This window comes from Leucoraja erinacea, chromosome 13 (assembly GCF_028641065.1).
Source record: "Leucoraja erinacea ecotype New England chromosome 13, Leri_hhj_1, whole genome shotgun sequence".
Taxonomy (NCBI): domain Eukaryota; kingdom Metazoa; phylum Chordata; class Chondrichthyes; order Rajiformes; family Rajidae; genus Leucoraja; species Leucoraja erinaceus.
Genome location: NC_073389.1, coordinates 40,400,301 through 40,426,733, shown reverse-complemented (window position 1 = coordinate 40,426,733; position 26,433 = coordinate 40,400,301). Strand labels below are relative to the sequence as shown.

Genomic DNA, 26,433 nt, shown 5'->3' with positions numbered 1-26,433 from the left:
CAACGTATATCTTGGCAGCAGTAATTATGGTTTAATGGGCAATTTATATTTTAAAGAATCAGTTTAAAAATAAAAGCTTTACCACACAAAACATTGCTTCTCCTCAATCTGAAGCCTGAAGTTCCATTTGTTGTCTGTGGGAATAAACGCACTCAGGGAATAAGATGATGCGATTCAGCTTTCCACTCATCAGCGATGTGAACATTCCAACAGTAACACCAAACAATGAGAGATGTGCTCTTTGCATCCTCTAGCCAATGGCCCATTACGTCAGATCATTACCATATATGGTGCTCTGTTGTGCAGACCTGGAGTGTCTGACTGCAGTTCTCTGATAGCCAGAACTAGGAAGCTTATTACTGCACTTTGGCTCCAGCTGACGTTTAAGCCTCTGTGAAATAATGTGTTTGTCTACCAGTTCTCAGCCAAGAAGAATGTGCGGAAGGCTTTAGGTTACAGAATTTCCTTCTTGTCATTGATTGCTGTGTCATTACTAAAACAGTTATTAATGGTTTTACTGTGTTTTGTTACTTTTTTTCTTAACCAAAAATGACTCTCTGATGTTTTAACAGAAGATTTATTGTGTGGATATGAGTTTAATTTATTTTTTCTTTAAGTTCATTGTGGCTAGGTAAGCAATCTGAAGACATGTTTATCGTTGTCAAAGTTGGACTGTTGCCTAGGCTTCAAGCTAACTAGGTAATTGCAGAAAGTTTGCAATCATGTATTGGAGAAAATCTGTAACTTCAAGATTTTAGTGAAAGCAGTGAATGTATTTTGTGACAAGAAGGCAAAGCTGAATACGTGAGTAAGAAAATATCTAGAAATACCTCTGACATCATTTTAACCCACAGGCAAAATGATGTTATGGTGGAAGAAATTCTACTGTGAGCAATACCTTATGTTTAGTACCTTTCCTAAAATTCTTCCCTTGTGTACTGGATAATATTGTACATTCTGTGGTTTGCTGCAGTTGAGCTTGTAAAAAGGTCAATTAAGGGGATAGTGTGCTTAGTTTTCTTTTATTCTTTCACTTTCCATTGAATGTGGTAGGTGGTGTTTATTCAGTGCTGGAAATAGCAAAGTGGAAATAAAACGGAAGTCTAAAAGATGTGGAGAAATATTTAGAAGAAAAGTAGCTTCTGGGAAAGTTGAGTAGGTGGGTCAAATGGGCACAATAGCATTGTGGGGCAGGGTAATTTTTGGTTGCCCCTTGGAAATATGCTGCTTGTACTGCAGTTATATTTGGGTGGGGGCAGTCAGGTTGTTATTGTTAGTCGAGTCTCTTGGTTATGTTTAGTCCAGGTAAAAGGTCTCGTAGAACATTGAACAAACAGTACAGCATAGGAACAGGCACTTTAGCCCACAATGTCCATATTGAACATGATGCCAAGTTAAACTAATCTCCTCTGTATGTGATATATCTCTCCATTCCCTGAATATCCACATGCCTCTTAAAAAGCCTCTTAAATTCCCGATCATATCTGCCTCTTCCACCACCCTTGGGAGCGCATTACATGCACTCACCCTCTCAGTGTGTAAAAAAAAAAAATTGCACCCGCATCTCTGGAAACTTGGCTACTCTCAACTTAGAAAAGTGCCCTCTAGACTTTGACATTTCCACTCTGGACAAAAGGCGCTGACTGTCTACCTTATCTATGAATCTCATGATACTTCTATCAGGTTTCCTCTCAACCTTTGGTGTTTCAGAGAAAACAATTCAAGTTTGTCCAACTATTCATAACTAATACATAGAAACATAGAAACATAGAAATGTAGAAAATAGGTGCAGGAGTAGGCCATTCGGCCCTTTGAGCCTGCACCACCATTCAGTATGATCATGGCTGATCATCCAACTCAGTATACTGTACCTGCCTTCTCTCCATACCCCCTGATCCCTTTAGCCACAAGGCCACATCTAACTCCCTCTTAAATATAGCCAATGAAATGGCCTCAACTACATTCTGTGGCAAAGAATTCCACAGATTCACCACTCTCTGTGTGAAAAATGTTTTCCTCATCTCGGTCCTAAAAGATTTCCTCCTTATCCTTAAACTGTGACCCCTAAGCCCTAATACCCTCTAAGCCAGGCAGCATTCTGGTAACCTCTTCTGCAGCCTCTCCAAGGCCTCCATATCCTTCCTTTAATGGGGCAACCAGAATTGAACACAGGACTCCAAACTCCTAAACAATAGACAATAAGTGCAGTGGGCCATTCGGCCCTTTGAGCCAGCACCGCCATTCACTATGATCATGGCTGATCATCCACAATCAGTAGCCCATTCCTGCCTTCTCCCCATATCCCTTGACTCCGCTATCTTTAAGAGCTCTATCTAACTCTCTCTTGAAAGAATCCAGAGAATCAGCCTCCACTGCCTTCTGAGGCAGAGAATTCCACAGATTCACAACTCTCTGGGTGAAAAAGTTTTTCCTTATCTCTGTTCTAAGTGGCCTACCCTTTATTCTTAAACTGTGGCCCCTGGTTCTGGACTCCACCAACATCGGGAACATGTTTCCTGCCTGCGTCTCATCCTTCTAAATACCAGTGTGTACTAGCCCAGTCGCTCCATTCTTTCAATATATGACCGTCCCGTCATCACGGGAATTAACTTTGTGAACCTACGCTGCACTCCCTCAATAGCAAGAATGTCCTTTCTAAAATTTGGAGTGCAAAAACTGCACGCATTACTCCAGGTGTGGTCTCACCAGGGTCCTTTACAAATGTAGAAGGACCTCTTTGCTCCTGTACTCAACTCCTCTTGTTATGAAGGCCAACATGCCATTAGCAAAATCCTATAAAATGGCAATATGACTTCAAGACGCTTGCATTCAATGCCCCGAGTGATGAAGGCATGTATACCATATGCCTGCATACAATACATGTGTTGCCACTTTCAGGGAGCTAAGGACTTGGACCTCAGGATCACAAGAGCCCTCTGTACATCAATGCTATTAAGGGTCTTACCATTAACTGTACACTTTCTCCTTGCAAAGTACAACACCTCACACTTGCTCAGATTTAACTCGAGCAAGTGTGAGGCATGTTAAATATCAACTTCGGAAAATCTCTGAGGCCCTGTAGGAAACAGATCCTCACAGAATACCAACCGGAATAAAACCACTCCACCAAAATCATCTGTTTCTATTAGTAAGACAGTTCTGAATCCAATTGACCAAGTTACTATGGATCCCATGCATCTTAATTAATCCTTTTGATCAGCCTAGCTTGAAGAACCTTGCTAAAATCCATGAAGACAACATCCACTGAGTGGCGCCATGACATTCTCTTTGATTAGTAAAGCAACTCCACCACCTCTTTTACCTCCCTCTCTGTCCCGTCTGAAACAATGAAAACCTGGAACATTGAGCTGCCAGTCCACCCCTTCTCGTGACCAATTCTCTGACATGGCCTCGGCATCATAATCCCAGGCACTGATCCAGGCTCTAAATCATTCCTTGCTTTGAAATAAACACACGTCAGCTCATCAGTTCCATCATGCAGAGACGGAAACCCGCTGTCAAAACATGGAGGGGACAGGGGGGACACAATTTCTTGTCGGCCGCATGCGAGCACACACACACACACACACACACACACACACACACACACACACACACACACACACACACACACACACACACACACACACACACACACACACACACACACACACACACACACACACACACACACACACACACACACACACACACACACACACACACACACACACACACACACACACACACGGAAGCTTCAGCTTCAGCCGTGCGCCTGGTGAACGGTAATTAGCTCGGGATTCTTCCAGTTTCCAGCCCCGCAATGTGGATGTGTCTACTACGGGGCCGTTACGATTAGAATGAGTCAATTTCTGCAGATCTGTACCACAGATTTAAAAAAACACTGGACATCATGCTGGACAACATAATATAGGACAGGCCACATTCAAGCAGCTTGTCCTGTCGTATATTATGTTGTCCACTGCCCAGCATGATGTCCAGTGTTTTTTAAATCTGTGGAACTTGTGGACGCAACTTAGCGACTCGTGGCGCTAACGGCAGGTACCCGGGATACTTGTTAACTCTTGAAAAACTTTAAACATGTTTAAAGATTTCCACGAGTCAAATTTACTCTTGAAGTTAAAATTTGAAACATTTAAACTCGTTGTAAGAACATAGTGGCCCGTGAATTTACCGTAGTGACTCTTGAGTCTACCGTGGGTTTGGCCTGAGTGCCAGAAGTGAAATGTTGAAGATTAGTCATCTCCGGAGAACTTGGATAGGTGACGTTTCGGGTCGGGACACTTCTTCAAACTTTAGACCCTTCTTTCACCCGAAACGTCACTTGCCCATGTTCTCCACAGATACTGCCTGACACGTTGAGTTACTCCAGCATTTGTATTTTTTCGTAAACCAGCTTCTGTAGTTCCTTGTGTTCCAAAATGTAATGCTTTATAAATGTCCAGAGATGCTGCCTGTCCCGCGGAGTTACTCCAGCACTTTGCGTCTGTCTCCCTGGAGACCTCGTTTGCCACGCAATGTGACATTTACCGTGCATACATTGCCAACTGGTGTTTTGGCAGCAGCAACGTAATCTCCCGGTTAGTACACTCTGAGGCCTAGTTTATGTAGAGACAAGAAACTGCAGATGCTGGAATCATGATCATAAAACACTCACAAAGTGTTGGAGGAACTCACACAACACCGAAGTAACTCAGCGGGACAGGCAGCATCAGCGGAGGGAATGGACAGACGTTTATTCGGCTCGAAAAGAAGGGACCCGATCCGAAACGTTGCCTATCTATTCCCTCCACAGATGCTGCCTGAACCGCTGGCTTACTTCGACACTTCGTGAGTTCATGGCATCAGAGCAGAATTAGGCCATTCGGCCCATCGAGTTGCTCCAACACTTTGTGTTTCGCTCAACATGCCAGCATCTCTGGTCCCCCATGTCTCCATTTGACAGCTGGAAGAACTCAGCGGGTCATGGAGTCTAAAGAAGGACCCTGACCCGCAACCTCGCCCGCCTGTTTCCTTCCACCGATTTCATGTAGCCACTTTTCGATAAAACCCCACCGCCCCAGTTATTCCAAGTCCATTTAATTCCGCGTGTCTCCATTTCATTCATTAAGTCGCCGTTACTGTCACATCATTCGTTTTCGGTCAATACAACGGAACAGTCTGAAGAAGGGCGACGATAGACACAAAAAGCTGGAGTAACTCAGCGGGACAGGCAGTGTCTCTGGAGAGAAGGAATGGGTGATGTTTCGGGTTGAGATTCTTCGACAGACTGGTAATGGAAACGATATAGATGATGATGTATTGTAGAGAAATAAATAACAATGAATGCAAAAAAGTTACGATGATAAAGGAAGCAGACCTTTGTTCGCTGTTCGTTGGGTGAAAACGAGCAGCTGGTGCGACTTAGGTGGAGGAGGGATAGACAGAGAGGGAATGCCGGGGTTACTTGAAGTGAGAGAAATCTATATTCATACCACTGGGCTGTAAGCTGCCCAAGCGAAATATGAAATGCTGTTCCTCCAATTTGCATTTAGCCTCACTCTGACTGGAGGAGACTTCGGACAGAAAGGTCAGTGTGGGAATGGGAAGTGTTTGGCAACCGGGAGATCAGGTAGCAACCGGGAAAGTTGCGAACCGAAACGTCACCCATTCCTTCTCTCCAGAGATACTGTCTGACCCTCTGAGTTACTCCAGCTTTTGATGTCAATTATCGAGGTAAACCAGCATCTGCAGTTCCTTCCTACACAACAGAACAGTAAGAGGAGCGGTTAATGTTAGAGGCTGCTCACTAACCTCACTATGTTTACATCGTCCTCTCTAGCAATGAATAAATATAATTCGATTACCGTATTATTGACTACAACCGCCCGTCTGGATGCCTTCTCTTCAAACATCTCCGCATTGGTCCGTCAGACATTTCGATGTTCACAAATCAGCCTCCAAAGTTTAAATGATAATTGTGCCCGCGCCTGACATTTTGAAATGCATCTCACGTTAATTTTATTCAAAAGGAACGCATCATACTTGAAGCAAGGTCAGTTCATACAATTATATTATGAGGATTAATTAATTGATTTCGATGCAGCAATTAACAGACAGTTAACACATCGCTTTCGTGAACTGACCTTGCTTCAAGTATTTCGCGTTCCTTTAAATAAAATTAACGGGAGATAGACAATAGACAATCTCATTAAAACTCAGATGCGTTGAGGCATTTAACACTCCATTCCATTCCTCTGACACGAAAACAATGTCACACAATTATAATTACTAAGGAGTTCAAGAAGGAACTGCAGATGCTGGAAAATCGAAGGTACAAACGTTGCCTATTTCCTTCGCTCCATAGATGCTGCTGCACCCGCATAATTACTTTCAGAGGTGCGATAGCAGTTAACAGTCACAAAGACAGTTAGCACATCGTTTTTTGGTCAGAGGAATGCAGTGATGACCGAACGACTCGAATCGAACGTCTCGACTCGAAACGAACAACGACGACTTATCTTACAAAGCTTGTAACGTGAGGGGGATCGTCCCCCACCTCTGAAAACATGGAGGGGATATGTCCCCTCTGCCCCCCCCGGGTTTTCTGCCAATGTCACCATGTACCTTAACCTCACCCTGCCTGTCCTTCCTTTGAGTCTTTTTAAGACTTGCACATCTTCCCATTAGTCCTTCAATTTTCTGACGTATTACTCTGGTTTTAAAGGTCTCTGAATGAAGGGGAACCTGCAGGTTTATCTGGGCATGCCTCTGTTATCAATTCAATTCAATTCAGTTTTATTTGTCATATGTAGGTTAACACAGGGTCAATGGTACAATTAAATGTGTTTGACAAGACAACGGGTCACCTCAGCAATAATATTACAGGAATAAAATAAGATAAGGTAATGGCAAGGTAAAAAGACAATAATAAAATAATCGACATATATGATGTGAAATGTATTTATGAGTTCAAATGCCTGATGGTAAAAACTGTTCTTAAGTCTGGTGGTACGTGCAGCCATGCTCCTGTATCGTCTGCCTGACTGTAACAAGGAGAACAATCTGCGTGCTGGGTGGCTGTGGTCCTTGATGATACTGTGTGCCTTCCGCAAGCATCACCGGTGGAAAATGTCATGAATGGTCAGGAGACAGTTGCCAGTGATGTGCTGTGCCGCCTTCACCACTCTCTGTAGTGATTTGCGGCTGTGGGCAGAACAGTTCCCGTACCAGACTGTGATGCAGCCCGTCAGCAGGCTCTCGATGGTGCATCTGTAGAAGTTTGTGAGGATGCTGGCGTTCATACCAAACTTCCTCAGTCTTCTCAGGAAAAAGAGCCGCTGGCGGGCTTTCTTTGTTATTGTGTCCGTGTGCAGTGTCCAGGAGAGGTCCTCAGTGATGTGCACACCAAGGAACTTGAAGCTGCCGACCAACTCAACCTCAGCATCACCGATGTGGATGGGGAGGTGTCCACTCCCTGCTGTCTCCTGTAATCCATGATCATCTCTTTAGTTTTGCTGACATTGGGAGAGAGGTTATTTTCCTGGCACCAGCTGTTTAGTGCCTTTACCTCCTCCCTATAGGTCATCTCATTGTTGTCTGTGATGAGGCCCAGGATGGTCGTGTCGTCAGCAAACTTTAGGATGATGTTTGAGCTTGGCAGTACAGTCGTGCGTGAACAGGGAGTACAGGAGAGGGCTGAGCACACAGCCCTGTGGTGGGGCCTCTGTTGAGGATCAATGGGGAAGAGGTGTGGCTGCCAATTCTAACCATCTGGGGCCTGCCCGCCAGGAAGTTGAATATCCAGCCGCAGATGGAGGTCTCAATCCAAGATCAATGAGCTTGGGGACGTGTTTTGAGGGAATGATGGTGTTGAATGCCGAGCTGTCGTCAATGAAGTGCATTGTCACATATGTATTTTCTTTGTCCAGGTGGGTGAGTACAGTGTGTGTTGCCATGGCTATGGCATCGTCTGTGGCCCTGTTTGGTCTATACGCAAACTGAAGAGGGTCCAAGGTGTCAGGGAGAGAGGAGCAGATGCGAGTTTTGACTAGTCGCTCGAAGCACTTCATGATGACCGATGTCAGTGCGACAGGACGGTAGTCATTTAAACAGGAGGTTACTGGTTTCTTTGGAACAGGAACAATGGTGGATGCTTTGAAGGGAGTGGGAACCACAGACTGACTCAGGGAGAGGTTGAAGATGTTGGTGAACACTGCTGCCAGTTGATCAGCGCACGGCCTGAGAGTCCGCCGTGCAATACCATCCTGCCCTGGAGCTTTGCGGTCGTTGACCTTTTTGAAGGACCGCCTCACGTCTGGCGTTTGTAGGGTCAGTGAGTTAGTCCCCCTGCATACCTGTGAACTCATGGTGGGCGCTGTGTTGTCTGCATCGAACCGGGCGTAAAAGGTGTTAAGCTCGTCCGGGAGCGATGCGGTAAGCTGCACATTGCTCCTGTTTTTCCCTTTGTAGTCTGTGATACAGCGAAATCCACTGCACATGCGTCTGGGGTCAGAGCTGTAGTAGTTAGATTCCCCTTTGTTTCTGTAGTCTCTCTCGGCTTTCCTGATAGACTTCCGGAGGTCATATCTGGCTTCTTTGTAGGCGTCGGGGTCCCCTGAGTTGAAGGCAGTGGTCCGTGCTTTGAGTTTACCACAAATTTCCCCTCTCACCCAGTGTTTTTGATTTGGGTAAGTGCAGATGGTGGCTTTTGGAATAACATCATCATTGCACTTACTTATGCAGCCTGAGACAGAGTCTGTATATGCGTTGATGTTGCCTTCTGTTGCTTCCTCAAACATCTGCCAGTCAGTTGTGTCAAAGCAGTCCTGTAAGACCTCATCAGCCTCATTGTTAATACGTACAGTTATTATATTAAAAACATATTACTTCACTGGTTGCTATCTCTTTGCCACTCTAATTTAAAAAAAAAACTCCTGAGTAGCATCAGCAAACCTCCCAGCAAGGATATTGGACCCCCATCAGTTCAGACATACTCTGTCCCTCTTGTACAGGTCATATCTGCTGCAGAAGAGATCCCAATGGTCCAAATACCTGAATCCCTGCTTCCTGCACCAACTCACTCATTTATCCACTCTACCCTGTCTAGCGTGTGGCACAGGGAGATTACTACCCATGAAGTCCTACTTTTTAACCTTACGTCTGACTCCCTATATTCACTCTGCATGAACTCAACTCTTTTTCCTACCTAGGTTATTTGTGCCAATGTGCACATTGATTTTTGGCTGCTCACTCTCCCCCTGAAAATGGTTTCAAGATCTTATGGTCCCTGGCACCAGCGTGGTAACACACCGACCTGGAGTCCCGTGTGCAACCACGGAATCTCCTGTTTATCTCAATCCAAAATCTCAACTGTCCATTTCTCTCAACGGATGTAGCCATGCCCTGATGTAGCCGCAATAGTTCTTTCCCCCCTTCTTTGTGACGGATTTCAGCACCTGCGGTCTTTTGTGTCTCTGTTATGTTTCTGTGATAAATTCACATAGAAAGGCAGATCATCAACATTATACTGTTAATGAGTCTGCGCATCGGACTGGTATGTTTCCTACATACAAGCACCCGCAGTCAGGATCGAACCCGGGTCTCTGGCGATGTAAGGCAGCAACTCTAACGCTGCACCACCATCCTGGGAAAAAAATCTACAATTTGTACATTAAGATTTATGTGGTCTGAAATGGCTGGGATTTTGGTTTGTTTTCAGGATTGTTAAGGGTGTGACTCCCGTGCCTTCACCTGCTTTGCCCCAGTTATAAACTTGCAGGTGAAGGCAATTTTCATGTGTGGTATTTCTGTAATTGCTGGGATATCCCAGTGCAGTGATTCTGAGTTGTAATTTTCCAACTGTTAGTTGAGAGGCCAGTGATCAATTACTAATGAGAAAACTACATTTCATAGAGCTGTATCTCTAATATATTTCCTCTGGTATCTGATCGTAGTGTGTACTTTCTGGAAAATTACCATTTTGCCTTTACATTCAGGTTGAGGTGTGATCAAAGCCTTAAGAGCTACTGGGTTCATCATTAAATACATTTTAGGCATTGAAATAAAAAATAGTAATCTGCAGCATAGTCATAAGCTCCAAACAATAAAGAATATAAGTTTATGAAGTTTCCCGTACTAATTTAAAATCTTTTCTGGTTAAAAAAAAACATTAATTTGATGACTTTTGGCAATGCCACAAGTAATCTTTCATTCTCTGCATGGTCTTTTCATAAAACTTATGATTTATCTAGTTTCATTAGCTTCTCTGCGATAAAGTATTTGAGTCATCGTAACTTTTTTTTTACTAATTCATGCTAATTTACTAATTCATAAAGAATAATAAACGCCAAAGGTGGTAAAAGAAGTGTAACACAATTACATGTTGATTACCATATACTTGGAGAAAAATAAATTATTATGGCATGAATTACCCAACAAAAAACCAAACTACTGGAGGAACTCAGCGGGCCAGGCAGCATCTACGGAGGGAAAGGAATAGACAATGTTTTGGAACTGATCAGCCTGAAGAGGAATCCATTACCCTCCACATGCTACCCTCCTCCAGCAGTTTAATGTTTGTTCCATATTCCAGCTTCTGCTGTCTCTTGCGTCTTTAAGAGTAATACTGAGGTGAAAGTATTATTTGCCTCTTAGTGAATTCCATGCCCAAATCAATGCCCAATCAATCCAAAGAAATCAAAAGCAGCCTGGAGAACTGCATAGCACACATCAGATGACTAAAAGGTATTCTAGTGAATCATTTGACAGTTTTAATCATTGACAGTTGAGCTAGATTAACTTTGTCACAATTTCAAGGAATGTCATTTGTGACTTTGCTTAGTGTCTTGTAATTTGGTCACTCTGCCTAGGATAGAAACTTCATTGGAAGGTTCAAAGCAATGAGTTCAGAGTTAAATGTTCTCTGAATTAACACGAGTCCAACATAATCTTTTGGATTCATGTCAGTGCATAGACATTTGTACCACATGTATTTCCGATCATCAGTTTAATTTAGATTACTCCACCCACTTATATCATTTATTTTCTGTTATTGTTTGCAATGTGGAGGAAAAAGGTGTTATTGCAGGAAACCTTGTTCTTATTACCACTGATATAGTCTGGGAACTTGGTGAAACAGAATGTCCAGCCAATTTGATCTGATCGTTCTGGGTTAATTCCAGGAATAACAACATGAGTAGATAATGAACTATTCATTGTAGCAAAGAGAAACCAAGTGAATAAATCACCTAGTTCCCACATGCCGCCATAATTGGAACAGATTCTACAAGGCCCACTCTTTGCAGGCCAACATGGATGCCTTATCTCAACTCTCCTTAGCTTCCTGTGCATGTCCTGCAGCATTTACTGGTGCGGTTCCTCCTTCCCGGCCAGGAAGCATGTCGCATGTAAGCACACATTGTGTATGCACAGTGGGCCTAAAGCAGCCTTTAAAGATGAAAATTGGTTTAATTTTATATTCTTTTAAGGCTCTTCAATAGTACTTTGCTGAGAAATGTTAGATGATTATATTGTTGGTTATAACTATTAGATTATTTATCATCTATTAAGGATGTTCAATTCTGGACATTCAAGCAAATCATTATTCTTTGTATTTACACTGAATCAATTTACTCTTATTTGGACAGCAATTAATTTAAAGCTGGAAATCAATTCATGAATACTTTTCAATCAATAGGACTGAATGAGTAAATTAAGTAAAAAAAAACTGCAGAATCTGTAAATCAGAAATCAAAGAAATTAATTTGGTTATTTCAATACAATCGTACTTTTTGAGATTTGAAAATATTTGAGATTTGTTACCTTTAAAAAGCAAGTAGAACAGTAATTTAAAAAAACCCTACATCTATCAAAGAATAATCCATGCTCATTTGAATGTAATTTAAAATAATTAAATCCTACCATAGCTATGAAGTTGGCTTGATGCCTCATAAAGTACTGCTGACTTTTTAAATATGCTTCCCTGAATACTGTTTTGAGAATCACTGTTGGAATGATTAGGTGGCATGCAACTGACATAAAAATCATTTTAATCATTAAATGTAGCTACTTAATATGAAGGTTCATATTATAGAAATGGTCACCATGGCACCTCATTCTAACTGAAAATAAAGCAAACACTCTCAGCAAAGTAGTTATTTCCCCCACTGGGACTTAACAGAAAAAAATGCTTTTGCTTTGTGGATTGTTTTCTATTTTCTTTAACACTGAAATATTATGCTTATTGTGATAGTCAAGCATTCTGTGCGCTTGTTTAATACCAAACACCTCATTGTTTCACAGACACTATCATTTAAAAAAATCATGAATAGATTGTTCAAACTGTGGTATACAAATTTGCATGTTATAGCATGGTTAGAAACGGAGAAATTCCTCCTGTGCAAATGTTAAAGAATACTGAGCTTAATATTGAATAAAACAATTCCAGGTGACCACTTGCCAACAAACATGCTGTTTGTGGTTTATATCAACGACTTGGATGAGAATGTACAAGGCACGGTTATTAAGTTTGTGCATGACAGTAAAATAGGTGGTATAGTAGACTGTTAAGGTAGTTGTCAAGAATTACAGCGGGATCTTGATCAACTGGACATGGTCTGAGGAATGGCCAATGGAGTTTAAATCAGATAAGTGTATTGGGTTGGATTTTGGGAAGTCAAACCAGAGCAGGACCGTCGCAGTGAGTGGTAGGACCTGGAGAGTGTTGTAGACTAGAGAGATCCTAGAATACTATTACATGGTTCCCAGAAAGTGGTGTTACAGATAGAAGGGGCGGTAAAGAATGCTTTTAGTGCATTGGCCTTCATCAGTCAGGAAAATGAGTATAGAAAGATACGAAGTGATGGAGTAACTCAGTGGGGGGTGGGGGGCAGAAAACATCCTTGGAGAACATGGATAGGTGACGTTTCAGGTTGGGACCATTCTTCAGACTGATGAAATGAGTATGATGAAATAATGAAAAGCAGATCCTTAAAATGAGAATAGAAGTTAAGATATGTTACAGTTTTGGTCACCCTGCTGTAGGAAAGATGCTATTAAGTTGGAAAGAGTGCGGCAAAGATTTACAAAGAGGTTGCCAGTAGTTGAGGACCTAAGCTATAGGGAGAGGCTGGGCAGGCTAGGACTTTATTCCTTTGAGCACAGGCGATTGAGGAGCGATTTTATGGAGGTATATAAAATCATGAGGAGAATAGACTGGGTGAATGCACATACTGTTTTTCCTAGGGTAATGGAATTAAGAATCAGAGACATAGGTTTAAGGTGAAAGAGGAAAGATTCAATAGGAACCTGAGGGGCAACTTTTTCGCTCGGAAGGTATTGAGTATAACAATCTAGCAGAGGAAGTAGTTGAGGCAGGTACAATGACGACATATAAAAGACATTTTGACAGATACGTGGATCAGAAAGGTTCAAAAGTATATGGACTGAGCTAGTAGTCAAATCTAATATAGTTTACAAAATGTAGTTGTTCTTTTTGTTGGAGTGAGAAGATAAAATGAACAAAGGGGGTAGTTTAGTGTAATGGTGGGCGGGCTAATGTTCAAAATGGGAATGGTCCGAGCTGTGATTGGACAGTGACCCAGATTGTGATTGGCAAGAGTTCCCCCCTCTTCTTTAGACAGGGTTGGCATCAAAGATCCTCTAGCAAGCAAGATAGTCCACTCGACGAAAAAGATGTAGTACGGCCATGGGCAGATTCATGGGTAAATTTTGGCCCCATTTCCGTAACCGGCTTCCGTCTCCGCCATCTTTGTCCGCCATAGCGGAGCAAAGATACTAGTGCGTTTGAATACTAGATCATTCAAAAAAATGATCAAAGTGGTAAAGGATCTGGCTGAATGATCAAGGTAACTGGTGTGCTTGGTTGGGGGAGTTGTAAATAGAAAACAGTGAAAGATAAAATAATCCCAAAGGCTAGAAATATGAGGCATAAGGCTGAAATGGAGGATTATTCATTGGAACATGTAACAGTCCATTCACAGGAACAGACCTGTGATTTGGCCCACAATGTCCGTGCACAACATGATGCCGATCTAAGCTAATCTCATCAGCCTGCACATGATCCATTTTCCTCCATTCGTTGCATTTCCATGTGCCTAATTATAACCCTCTTAAATGCCATTGTCATATCTGCTCCACCACCACCCCTGGCAATGCATTCCAGGCACCCACCAACCTCTGTGTTTAAAACAAAACTTGTACCGCACATCACCTTTAAACTTTGCCTCTCACCTTAAAGCTATGCTCTCTAATCTTTGACATTTCCACCCTGGGGGAAGAAATGTTCTGAATGTCTATCTATTGCATCTTATAATTTTATATACATCTCATCTGAAATGATTGGATTCATTGGTGGACCTAAAATGTTACCTGATCAGAAGATGAGGAATTGTTTCTCAAGTTTGCATTGAGCTTCATTGGGGCAGTGCATGAGTCAAAAGAGCATGAGAGGTCAGAATGAGATGGAACATTTAAATAACTGGCAACTGAAAACATGGGGCCTGCATTTAGTAGACTACCTCGCAATTTGTTTTTGATTTTCCCTCTAAAGGAGACCATATTCTGAATGCTGAATGGATTGCACAAAATTAGAGGAAGTACAATCAAATTTTCACATCACTGAGTCCCTTGATAGAGAAAAAAGAGGAAGGGTTGCTTTTCCAACAGGTGCCATGAAAAGAGAAGTAGCTTCTTTGGGAAATTAGTAAATCAAAGCTTCCAGGAGCTGAAGACTGATCCTTGTGATTCACTAATCCAGCCATTTATTTTACAATTTTCATCCACCTCGTTCATTCATCTTCTATTGCAGCTTTACTTTCTGTCCCGCATCCTTTAAAACCCTTTTCAAGATGGCTCTGCCACCTATTTTGCCAACTAACCTCTCTGGTCCTCCACCCTATCCAAGACCTTTCACTTTGTTACTCCACAACTCTTTCCAATGAAAGAACATGAAACCGAAATGTTACTTCTGCTCTTTCCACATATGCTGTTAGATTGATCATATCTCCCAAGCTGCCATCAGCTGCTCTTGGAGAAACCAACGTTGTCCCAGCCAAATATAGAATGATTGAAACCTTTGCTTCCCATTAACTCTAAAAGAATACACAATCACTCTTTTAAACTCTTAATCACATGCAACAAGTAGCAGTTTCTCCGGGAGAGAAAGGAAGAAGAAGTAAGTGGGGGGATATCCTGGAATTTATCTTTTTCTGTGGGAGACCACCTACAACTCCTTTTTCCTCATTTTATTCTGTGCTAAATACCATAGAGCAAAGTGAAATCTCCCAATTTCTAGAATTGTCCAATGTTGGATGTGTTATATAGTTTGTGGTTGAAAACTTGTCTCAACTTGTCTGTTACTTCCTGCATGGTTGCCTTATATGGGCGAATCATGTTCATGTCTATTTAAATTAAGTTGCTTCACATGAGATCATTTCCTCTCCTTGTAGAGAAACTATTAGCTCACTGGTTATTTTCCTATTTAATATTTGTTTCAGGAAGGTAAAAATGGTGTAATGTATGTACAGCTTTTTCCTTTCACTTCACTGCTTGCTCCCTCAGGGAAACCACAAATAGGAATATTTTGTAAAATCTTGGAGTTTCTAGATACTGTGGAAATGCAGATAAACATATTCAGACTGTGTCTTTCCAACATATGCTACAAGTTAGGACAGACTTGAATTTTGTTGCATAAACTTCAGAAATAATTTTTAGAAAGCATTGAATGTGTAATTAACATGAACAATGTAATGGATTGTTAGTTTATTATAAAGAAATACTTTCACAAAAGACTGCAAGTGGAGATAGACACAAAATGCTGGAATAGCTCAATGGGACAGGCAGCATCTCTGAATATAAGGAATGGGTGATGTTTCAGGTTGAGACCCTTCATGAGTCAAACGTCACCCATTCCTTCTCTCCAGAGATGCTGCCTGTCCCACTGAGTTACTCCGGCATGTTGTGTCTATCTTCGGTTTAAACCAGCATCTGCAGTTCCTTCCTACACACTTTATGTGAGAGATGCTGGTAAACACAAAAAGGATCGAACATAAGCTTAAAGAACAGCATCTTATCTTCAGTCTGAGCATTTTGCAGCTTTCAAAGATCAACATTTATTCAATAAATTAAGATACCTCATCTTAACTGTTTAGTTTAGTTTAGAGATGCAGCACGGAAACAGGCCCATCGGCCCACTGAGTCCGCGCCGACCAACGATCCCCGCACACTAACACTATCCTACACGCACTAGGGACAATTTACAATTCTACCAAGCCATTTAACCAACAAACCTGTACGTCTTTGGAGTTTGGAATGAAACCGGAGATCCCGGACAAAACCTATGCAGGTCACGGGGAGAACGTACAAACTCCGCACAAACAAGCACCCATAGTCAGGATCAAACCTGGGTCCCTGGCGCTGTAGGGCAGCAACTCTACTGCTGTGCCATATCAGAGCATGACAGATTTGGTGCAAAGTTATCCAAATATAATGTTAACTTAGTTTTTATCTTTCCATTGACACTCTGATTTGCTGGATGATCCAATGTTGCCCTTTTGATTTCAGATTTTATCAACAATTCTGATGTACATATAACACCTTTAATGTTTATTGTTAGTTTATCTCACGTTGGGCCGTCATTAATTTATTAACCAGACTGTTCTGTAAACAATGGGATCAGTTCAGCAACCCTGTCATAACCCTATCAGTGATATTTCCTTTGTCCTATCCAACCCTCAACGAACCTCAGTACAACTTATTTTCTTACTTTCCCTAAAAGTCTGTGTCCTGAAATGTTAATTTAGTTTCCCTTTCCATAATGCTGTCTAACCCGACAAATGTTTCCAGTTTCTTCCATTGTATTTTCTTTTTAAGTGTAATCACAGTTATCAAGTCAGACATGTACAATCTGTTTAAGAACACTTGTTGGGGTTGATTCAATGATAGCAAACCATCCTGTTTAGCTTGTAGTTTGAAAAATATTGCAAGATTCACGATAATTTATGGTGATCTATGTAAAGTAGGAAAACAATTTGTGATACTAAGCAAAGAAATTTGACTGCCCTGGTAGGATTTGTTTTAGAGAAAACTAATCCTGACCTTGGACAGGGTCCGTTTTTTTGATGAAGGCATAGATTTCAAGAAGGTAATGCAGTTGATGTGTACAGGAACTTCCAGAAATTGTTGATAAAGTGCCACATAACAGGCTTATCAACAGAGTTGAAGCATATTGCATAAAAAGGGACATCAATAGCCTGAATACAGATTTGATTAACTAATAGACAACAGAGTCAAGGCGAACGATTGCTTTTTGGACTGGAGGGAGCAGAATAGTGACATTCCCCAGGGGTCAGTGTTTGGGGCCATTGCTGCTTCTGATTGATGTTGCTGACCTAGATGATCGTTCAAGCCACTATTTTGAACTGCGAAAGGGTAACGATAGAATGAAATAGGATATAAACGGGCTGGTGGTATAGGCTGATGCGTGTGATATTTTTCATTCTGGAAGGAAGAATACGGAGAGACAATTTATAATGGCGGGAGGACATTTAAAATAAAGGACACTGTTCCAAAAGGGGTGCAGATGCAGGGGAACTTTGGGGTATGAATGCATAGAGCATTGAAAGTGGCAGGGCCTCCCACTATCCTCTCTGTCCAGACACATTAAAAAAATACTGTTAAGAAGTCAGGCTTTAACAATAGAGGCACAGAGTAGAGAAGTATTACTGAACCGCAAGGAAATACTGGTCTTGAATACTGTTTTCAATTTTGGTTACCACTTTATAGGAAAAATGTTAAAACATTAGACTGTGTTCCGAAAAGACATCTAAGAATGGGTCCTGGGGTGGGACACAGATTAGATAGACAGGCATTGTTTCCTTTTGACAAAAGGCTGACGGGCAATTTGATAGAGCTATGTAAAACAATGAACAAAGTGGATAGTGGGAAGCTGTTGCCTTTGATGGTAGGGGGGGAGTGGGGGAAGGGGGTAGTCGAGACTGGAAGTCACAGATATGAAGCATAGGGGAAAATAAATGAAACTGACTCAGGAATGACTTTTTTTTTAATGCGGTATGTGGTTAGAACCTACAATGCACTGTCTGCAGGTATGATGAAGACAGCTTCGATTATGTCCCTGATGAAGGAATGGAATATGGTGAAGAAATATTTGCAGGGCCAAGAAGAGATGACTGGAAGGTGGAATTAGAGTGTTATTGATAGAGAGCTGGCATATTTAAAGGGGAACAAGTTCTTTCTCTGCTGTAATCATTCTTTCTTCAGTAAAATGCAGATATTTTTTTGTTTAGGTACAGCTTGGCAATGGACCCTTTGGACAACCGTGTGCACGCCACGTATCGATCACCCGTACTGTAGTTCTATGTTATCCCACTTTTCCATCCTACACACTAGAGGCAATTTACAGAAGCCAATTAAACTACAAACCTGCACTCGGAGGAAACCCACACAGTCACAGGGAGAATATACAAACTCCACATAGACAGCACCCATAGTCAGGATCGAATCGAGTCTCTGGCGCTGTAGGGCAGCAGCTCTACCACTACTACACTGTGCCACCCCTTGTGCATCCAGATGACATCAATGTTCAGAAATGCAAATTATTTTATTTGGCCATTATTGTAAAGAGAGAGCAGTATTAACGTAGGTAGATCTTGTGGACAGGAATAGACAATAGACAATAGGTGCAGGAGCAGGCCATTTGGCCCTTCGAGCCAACTCTGCCATTCAATGTGATCATGGCTGATCATCCCCATTCCTGCCTTCTCCCTGTGTCCCCTGACTCCGCTATCTTTAAGAGTCCTATCTAGCTCTCTCTTGAATTTCATGAACCAATGCTGTTTTGATCTTTATTCCAAGAGAAGGAATTGCTTTCCTTGGAAACATACAACTATCGTCTTCCTGGATTGATTTCTGAGATGAGGAGGATTATTCATTGAGGAGACATGGAATGGCGCTGGTATGTACTCACTCAGAAGACATAAAGACTAAAGTTTGAACTGATTGATTCATGAGAGAAACTGACAGGGTTGATGCTAAGAGGCTGGTTCTTCTAGCTAGTAAGTGGTAGATGAGTACTAAGGGAAGTCATTTCAGGGCAAGGAACAAAACTCTTCGCTTAGAGTTGTAAATGTTTATAATTTTCTACCACAGTGGACTATTGATTTTCAGTCATTGAGTATATTCAAAGCTGAGAATGATGGTTCACTCAGTCGAGGATTTGAAGGATACAGGGGTCAAATGGAAAAATTGAATTGAGATTTGCCATGAAAAGAATCAAATGAAGTAGAGTTCTTAAAGGGCCTGTCCCACTTGGCCGTCATTTACGCGGCAGGCCAGTAGTGACAAATGTGGAATGTAGGTCCATTAAAGGCAAACACGTGATATTTTAATCAATAATAATAAAATTGCAAACACATATGCTCTGTGTATCTATACAGTAGAAGATGATAAAATGCCACTGACGCTGTAAAAATTGAAAAAGTCATTTTGTGTCCTGGAGTGACCAACCTTCAAATTTTTCCACCACCTTAATTTGCTTTTATTGTTACATAAGTAGTAATCTTGATCTTCTGATTTGATTAGTCCAGTTCTAACATATCCTTCCATGTTTTAACAGTTCCTTAAGACATTGAATGAGATAATTTTGCTATTGAGTTTATGCCAGCTATCAGATTTCAGAGCACACATATCAGTCCCCACTCTCCAACATAACCTGCATTCATCCTATTCTTTCTCATATTCTTTCATTAATCATGCATAAACTTTATTCATAAACTAAATTCATCAAAACCTCTCCTGTCAATATTTAAACATGCACAATCTCCCCTTTTAAACATTCTCAGCCTGCCCTTAATGGCCCTGTTCCTCATCTCCAATTTCAATCCCTCTGAGAATCACATTCCTTCAAATTGGAGTTTTTGTATTGGTATAGTTGAGGCCTCAGTCATCTATGCTCAAAGAACTGGTCCCTCCCCCTATCCAAGTACAGGTGCACAGCCTTTTATCCGACGATCCAAATAACGAAAACCTCCGAATAGCGAAAAAAATTTCGGTCCTTGAAGAAAGGTCCTTGAAAATGTTCACCGAGGGCGGCCCGCAGAGGTGACAGCGGAACCTCCGGTCGGTCCCGGTCCTCGAAGAAAGGGGAACTAAATCCCCATTCATAAAAGAAAAGGTGAGGGTATATTGCGCGGGAGGGTTAATAATTGACAATATGCTGCTGCCTGTCCGAGATCCCAGAGACCCACAGCCAGCAGCAGCCCAGCCCCGTTCCAACTACAGAGGAAAACTGCAAACTGGCCGGAGACGTCAGGACCACCAGAAGCCGCTCCCCGAGCTGCGCCCCCTCATCGGGACACCGACCCCCAGGCCCACTGCAAGCACGGAGATCCCAGATCAGCAACTCCAGCCCAGCCCCGCTCCAACTCCAGAGGAACACGCTCCCCGTATGGACAGAAGCTGATGGTGTGCAAGGGCCGTCGTGTTTTTGGGGTCGCGCAGCTCGGGCTGTGGGCGAACTGCCACTTGTCGCCATAGCGGCCCATCGGGGAGCGGATTCCTCTGGAGTTGGAGGGGGAGGGGGGTATTGTGCTGTTTGATGGCCCCCTGCTATCCCAGGGACAGGGAGACAGGACGTTCACCGAGGGCGGCCCGCAGAGGTGACAGCGGAACCTCCGGTCGGTCCTCGAAAAAAGGGGAACTAAATCCCCTTCATAAAAGAGAAGTGGAGGGTATATTGCCCGGGAGGGTATATCGCCTACCTGGAAGAAACCGGACATTTTTTCCAGGATGTCGTCTGCACACCAAAGCTCATCAGTTTATGTTTAAAGTTTTACTTAACGTTTATCTCGTCTTTATTATTTATTCGGGGGATTCAAGAATCCCCGAGCTAGGCTGCCTATGTATCGTGAGTCTACCGTGGGAACTCTTTAACTCAGGGAGGCAGCAGCAGATTGTCGCTCCCTTCAGTTTCCCAGCGACAGTCACCTGCCACGGGAGAGAGATCATGCACTGTTGTAGGTCTCCTTTGCACATCGGTGTTTCTGTCTTTCTCCACTCATTGTTGGCCCCATCTGTCACCACCCCCATCTACACCCCTCTGCTTCCCGGCCATGTGTGTGACCCCTTCCCTCCCCTCTCCAGCTCCCCGCTCATTGCACCGGCACGGGGGCTTTGTACTGTCTTCACGTCGGCGATGGCAGCAGATCGGTGCGAGTCACCGGAGACGTCAGGACCAATTGGACGTCGAGCACCAGGCCCACCGCAAGCACGGAGAACCCAGAGACCCACAGCCAACAGCAGCCCAGCCCCGCTCCAACTACTTAGGAACCTGGGTTGCGGATGACGGGGCGCAGCTCGGGGCGTCGTAGGGGCCCATCGGGGAGCGGGTTCCTGTTGGTCCTGACATCTCCGGCCACCTGCTATCCTCCGGGAACTGTACCGCCCTTGCAGGAGAGTGGGGTTGTTTGCAGTTGTAGAGGGAGGGGGCAAGGGCAGTACAGTTCCCAGTCTCAGCTCCTGTCCATGGGGGTGGCCGGAGACGTCAGGACCAACAGGAACCCCCAGGCCCACTGCAAGGACGGAGATCCCAGAGACCCACAGCCAGCAGCAACTCCAGCCCAGCCCAGCCCCGCTCCAACTCCAGAGGAACACGTAGAGGCAGAACCTGATGGTGTGCAAGGTAAGTCTTGGGGTTGCGGATGAGGAGGCGCAGCTCGGGCTGTGGGTAAACTGCCATTTGTCGCCGTAGCGGCCCATCGGGGAGCTTATTCCTCTGAAGTTGGAGGGGGAGGGGGGTATTGTGCTGTTTGATCGCCCCCTGCTATCCCAGGGACAGGGAGACACAGCGGCTTTTTAGACTGGTGGGCAATCACTTCCAAAGTTCTGCCCACACAGTCAGTACACCTCTCCTACACTGCATTTCATACAAACATTTATTCTGCAAAAAAAAACCTACACTGAAGACTCAAACTCGCGACCGAGTAACTGCCGGGATCAAGGCGCAAACTCGTGACCTTGCGGATATGAGCCGAGCACTCTACCACTGAGCCAGCCATTAAAATCTACGCTAAAAAATTTCCATTCCGAAGACCGACAAATTCTGAATTACGAAAAGTGTCTGGTCCCAAGGCTGTCGGATAAAAGGTTGTGCACCTGTATACTCACTCCTTGAAATCTATTTCTCATGAAATCCTAAATCACCTATTCTGATGTCCTTTTTTTTCGCTTGTTCAATTTTTTATTGATGTTATTGCAGTGAAGCATTGGAATCATTTTACTATGTTAAAGGAGCTCGCTATTAAAAAAATTAATTGATGGAAATGACCAAATTCTTTGTGGAACGTGGCACTTCATGTACTGCTGGGAAATATCCAATCTTGCAAAGTGACTGTTGGTTAGAATTTAATTAGGAAGATTCAAGTTCCTATAACTATTTTGTGTTTCATTTAATCACGTTGGTTAATTACGAAAGTTTGATGGAGATGTGCAGGGCAAGTTTTTACTCAGATGGTGGCGGAGGCCTGGAACGCATTGCTAGAACTGGTGGTGGAAGTAGATACGATAGTGGAGTTTAAGAGGCTTTTAGATAGGCACATGGAAGCGCAAGGAATAGAGGGTTATGTATCATGTGCAGGCAGATTAGATCAGCTCAGTTCAGCATCACGTTCGGCACAAACATTGTGGGCCGAAGGAGTCTTTACTGTTCTGTTCTACCACTGTTCTACTGTTTGCAAAACTGAGCAAAATGTAATCAATCCTAGTTCAACATTTCAAATGTATTTAAGGGAGTGGTAGCACTGTAGTTAAGTTGTATGACCGCTTGTCTAGAGGCCTGAACAATTTAGAAGCACAATATTAATTTCTACCAAGGCATTATTAAAACAATTATTCAGTCAATTAAATAATCTTAGATTACATTTTTTTTTTAAAACAGGTAAATGTGGTGAACATGATGCGCAGTAGATAGTCATACAATTCAACACATCTCCTGGATTCATTACCGCATCAAAAAAATAGACCAGCTGACAAATCATGCTGTTGAATTAGAATTCCAAAACTGCTGCCTGAATACACTGTGGAATACTTTAAGTCCACAGGCTGCAACAGTACAGAAGGTTGCCCCCCCTCTCAAAGACATTAAGAACAATTAAGGGTAGGTTGTAATCTGGAAAACTTTTAAATTGCATGATTTTATTTTGCATAGAAGATGTATCTTCCTTGGAATTAGCTTTATCAGAATAATTAACAAACTTCAATAGCTTGCTATTAAGCAGTCATGCTTAATATGGCATGAAAGTTGTGTGGTCCCTCAGGTCTGTACAGAATTCCTGACAAAAGGCTCCTTGGTTTTATTTTCAGCAGGAAATTAAGTTTACTTCCTCCACATGAATGTAGACAGAAACAGAAGTTCTATTGTAAGAGTCTCGATTAGTTGTATTGACAGGACAAATGTGCCTGAAACCTCACAAAGTTGTCTTGCGGGATCTGCATTTGGTCCTTCCAAATCTAAACAAAACCCATGCACATGCATACCTTCCCATATAACCTAGCACATAAACTACTGCTGAAAGAGTGGGATGTTCGACAAAATCAAAATTTCATTTGGAGAAATGCATTAACATAGTTTTTTCCAGTTACTGGGATTAATTAGTCAAAATTAAATAATGTGTTTGGAACAGCTCCTTTATCTTAAGGTAATGTTTAGCCACATTCATCTGATTCTCACATTCAGCAACTTCTCCTTCAACTGCAGTAACCTCCCTGTCAAATATGTAGGTATGGGAGACTCTTGAGACTGCAGTTGCTGGAATCTTGAGCAAAAAGCAAAGTGCTGGGGAAACACCTGGCAACATCTATGCAAGGAACTAGACTGACGACGTTTTGGTTGGGATCCTACTTCAGACATGCATTTCAGGACAGGACTCTTCCTCAGACTGAAGAAAGATCCTGACCTGAATCATCATCTGTCCAAAGTCAAAGTTAACGTCAATTTTATTCGTCACATACACCCGAAGGTGCAGTGAAATGAATTTGCCAGCAGCGATACACTTAAAAAGAACACACAATACACAATAAGATTGAACACAAACATCCACCACAGCATTTTTCATTGTGGTGGAAGGCACAAAGTTCAGCCAGTCCTCCCTTGTTCACCCTTGATCGGGGCCATGAACGGTCGAACACACTCCACGGCTTTTTCGGGACTTTCGGGAATGGGCACTTTCCTTCCGGAGTCCGCGACTTCAGCATGTTATAGGCCGCAGGCCGGTGGTTGGAGCTCTTCTCCAGCGAGGGATCCCAAGCTCCGGATAGTAAGTCCACACCTCGCCCGTGGCTAGAAGCTCCGCAGATCGCGGCATCAGGATGTTATAGGCCGCAGGCCGGTGGTCGGAGCTCTTCTCCGGCGAGGGATCCCAGGCTCCGAATGGTAAGTCCACGCCGCGCCCGCGGTTAGAAGCTCCGCACACCGCAGCTTCAGGATGTCGTACTCCGCGGGCCAATGATCGGAGCACGGCTCTTTGGCGTCCCCCGGCAAGGGTTCGCAAGGAAGACGCCCGCTCTGCGTTGGAAAAAGTCCAAGGAAAGCGGGGGAGCGCTGTCTGAAATTCACACCCGCGATGAACAGCAAGGTAAAAGACGGCTGCACAGTAACGGTAAAAGGGGCTGTCCCACTGCGGCGACCAAATCTGCGAGTTTAGAAGCGTTTGCCCTCGACTCAAACTCGCAGCATGATCGACACGTTGTCCAAGGAGGTCCTATAAGGTCACTGGAACTATCCTTCATGCTCGAGGGAAGTTCCCTCATACTCCCGGCCTCAGTTTGGTCGAGAAACATTTTCCGCATGTAAAAATTGGTCGGCATGGTTCTTTTGAACTCGTAGTGCAGTGGAGTGGGGTTGATATGTAGTTACAGGCAGCCGCAGGCAATCTCCTTCTCTGACCGGGCATTTTAATTGGCTCATTGGAGTTTTCAGGACCAAGGAAAACCGACCGGTAATGTAAAATGCCCGCTAAACTTTATTATAAGTTGTCTGACTTCTTAAAAGTGTCTCCACTCCTTCTCCTCCCCTTCTCTCCCCCTCCTCTAATCCACCCCCCCCACCCCCTTCGCACTCTCTAAAGGACTTATCGTAACTGTGGCAGCCATCTTTTACCTTTCTGTTCATCGCGGGTGTGAATTTCAGATAGCGCTCCCCCGCTTTCGCTGGCCCCCACCTTTGCGATGGGTGTGTGTGTGTGTGTGTGTGTGTGTGTGTGTGTGTGTTTCATCGCTGACGGTCAATCCAGATCGAGGTTTATTAGGTGAGTGCCCTCGAGCTTGAAGGTCGAGGACAGTCGCTGAAAGGTTGCGTCAGTGGGACAGGCCTTTAGAGAGCGGGGGGGGGGGGTGGGGGGGGGGGGGGGGGGGGGGAAGAAGGAGAAGTAGCAATAAAATTCTTGCTTTGCTTCATCACAACAAAATATTGTAGGCATAAATAAATACAGAGCAGATCAGTGTGTCCATATACTATTAAATATATATATACACACACATAAATAAGCACATAAAGTGCAATAGGCTATTAAAGTTCAGATTTTTGTTTGAGATGAGTTGAGTTGCAGCAGCGCCTGCGATAGATCCCCTCGATGGTAGGGAGGTCAGAGCCGATGGACTGGGCAGTGTTTACAACTTTTTGCAGCCTTTTCCGCTCCTGGGCGCACAAGTTGCCAAACCAAGCCACGATGCAACCGGTCAGCATGCTCTTTACTGTGCACCTGTAGAAGTTCGAGGGAGTTCTCCTTGACATACCGACTCTCCGTAATCTTCTCAGGAAGGAGAGGCGCTGATGTGCTTTCTTTATAACTGCATCAGTGTTCTGGGGTCAGGAGAGATCTTCGGCAATATGCATGCCCAGGAATTTGAAGCTCTTGACCCTTTCCACCATCGACCTGTTGATATAAACGGGACTGTGGGTCCCCATCCTACCCCTTCCAAAGTCCACAATCAGTTCCTTGGTTTTGTTGGTGTTAAGAGCCAGGTTATTGTGCTGGCACCATTTGGTCAGTCGGTCGATCTCACTTCTATACTCTGACTCGTCTCCATCAGTGATACTTCCCACAACAGTGGTGTCATCAGCGAACTTGATGATGGAGTTTGCACTATGACCGGCTATGCAGTCATGACTATAGATTGAGCACAGCAGGGGGCTGAGCACGCAGCCTTGAGGTGGTCCCGGTCTGATTGTTATTGAGGTTGACACATTTCCACCAATACGACCAGACTGTGGTCTGTGAATGAGGAAGTCTAGGATCCAATTGCAGAGGGATGAGCAGAGACCCAGTTCTGAGAGCTTGGTAACCAGTTTGGAGGGGATGATTGTATTAAATGCCGAGCTGTAGTCAATGAATAACAGCC

At 43.5% G+C, this 26,433-nt stretch overlaps 1 protein-coding gene across 4 annotated transcripts in view; it reads right to left on the bottom strand.

The window, feature by feature from the left end:
* The window catches only part of filip1l (filamin A interacting protein 1-like), a 197,748-nt gene that overhangs the window by 41,432 nt on the left and 129,883 nt on the right, over positions 1-26,433 (bottom strand). The window contains exon 1 of one of the 4 annotated variants that reach the window (XR_008724475.1): positions 83-796. The exons of the other annotated variants lie outside the window; for them this stretch is intronic. The gene's annotated coding sequence lies outside the window, so the exon portion shown is untranslated. Of the gene's footprint in view, positions 1-82; positions 797-26,433 lie in introns of those variants that run through there. 4 annotated transcript variants of the gene reach the window in all.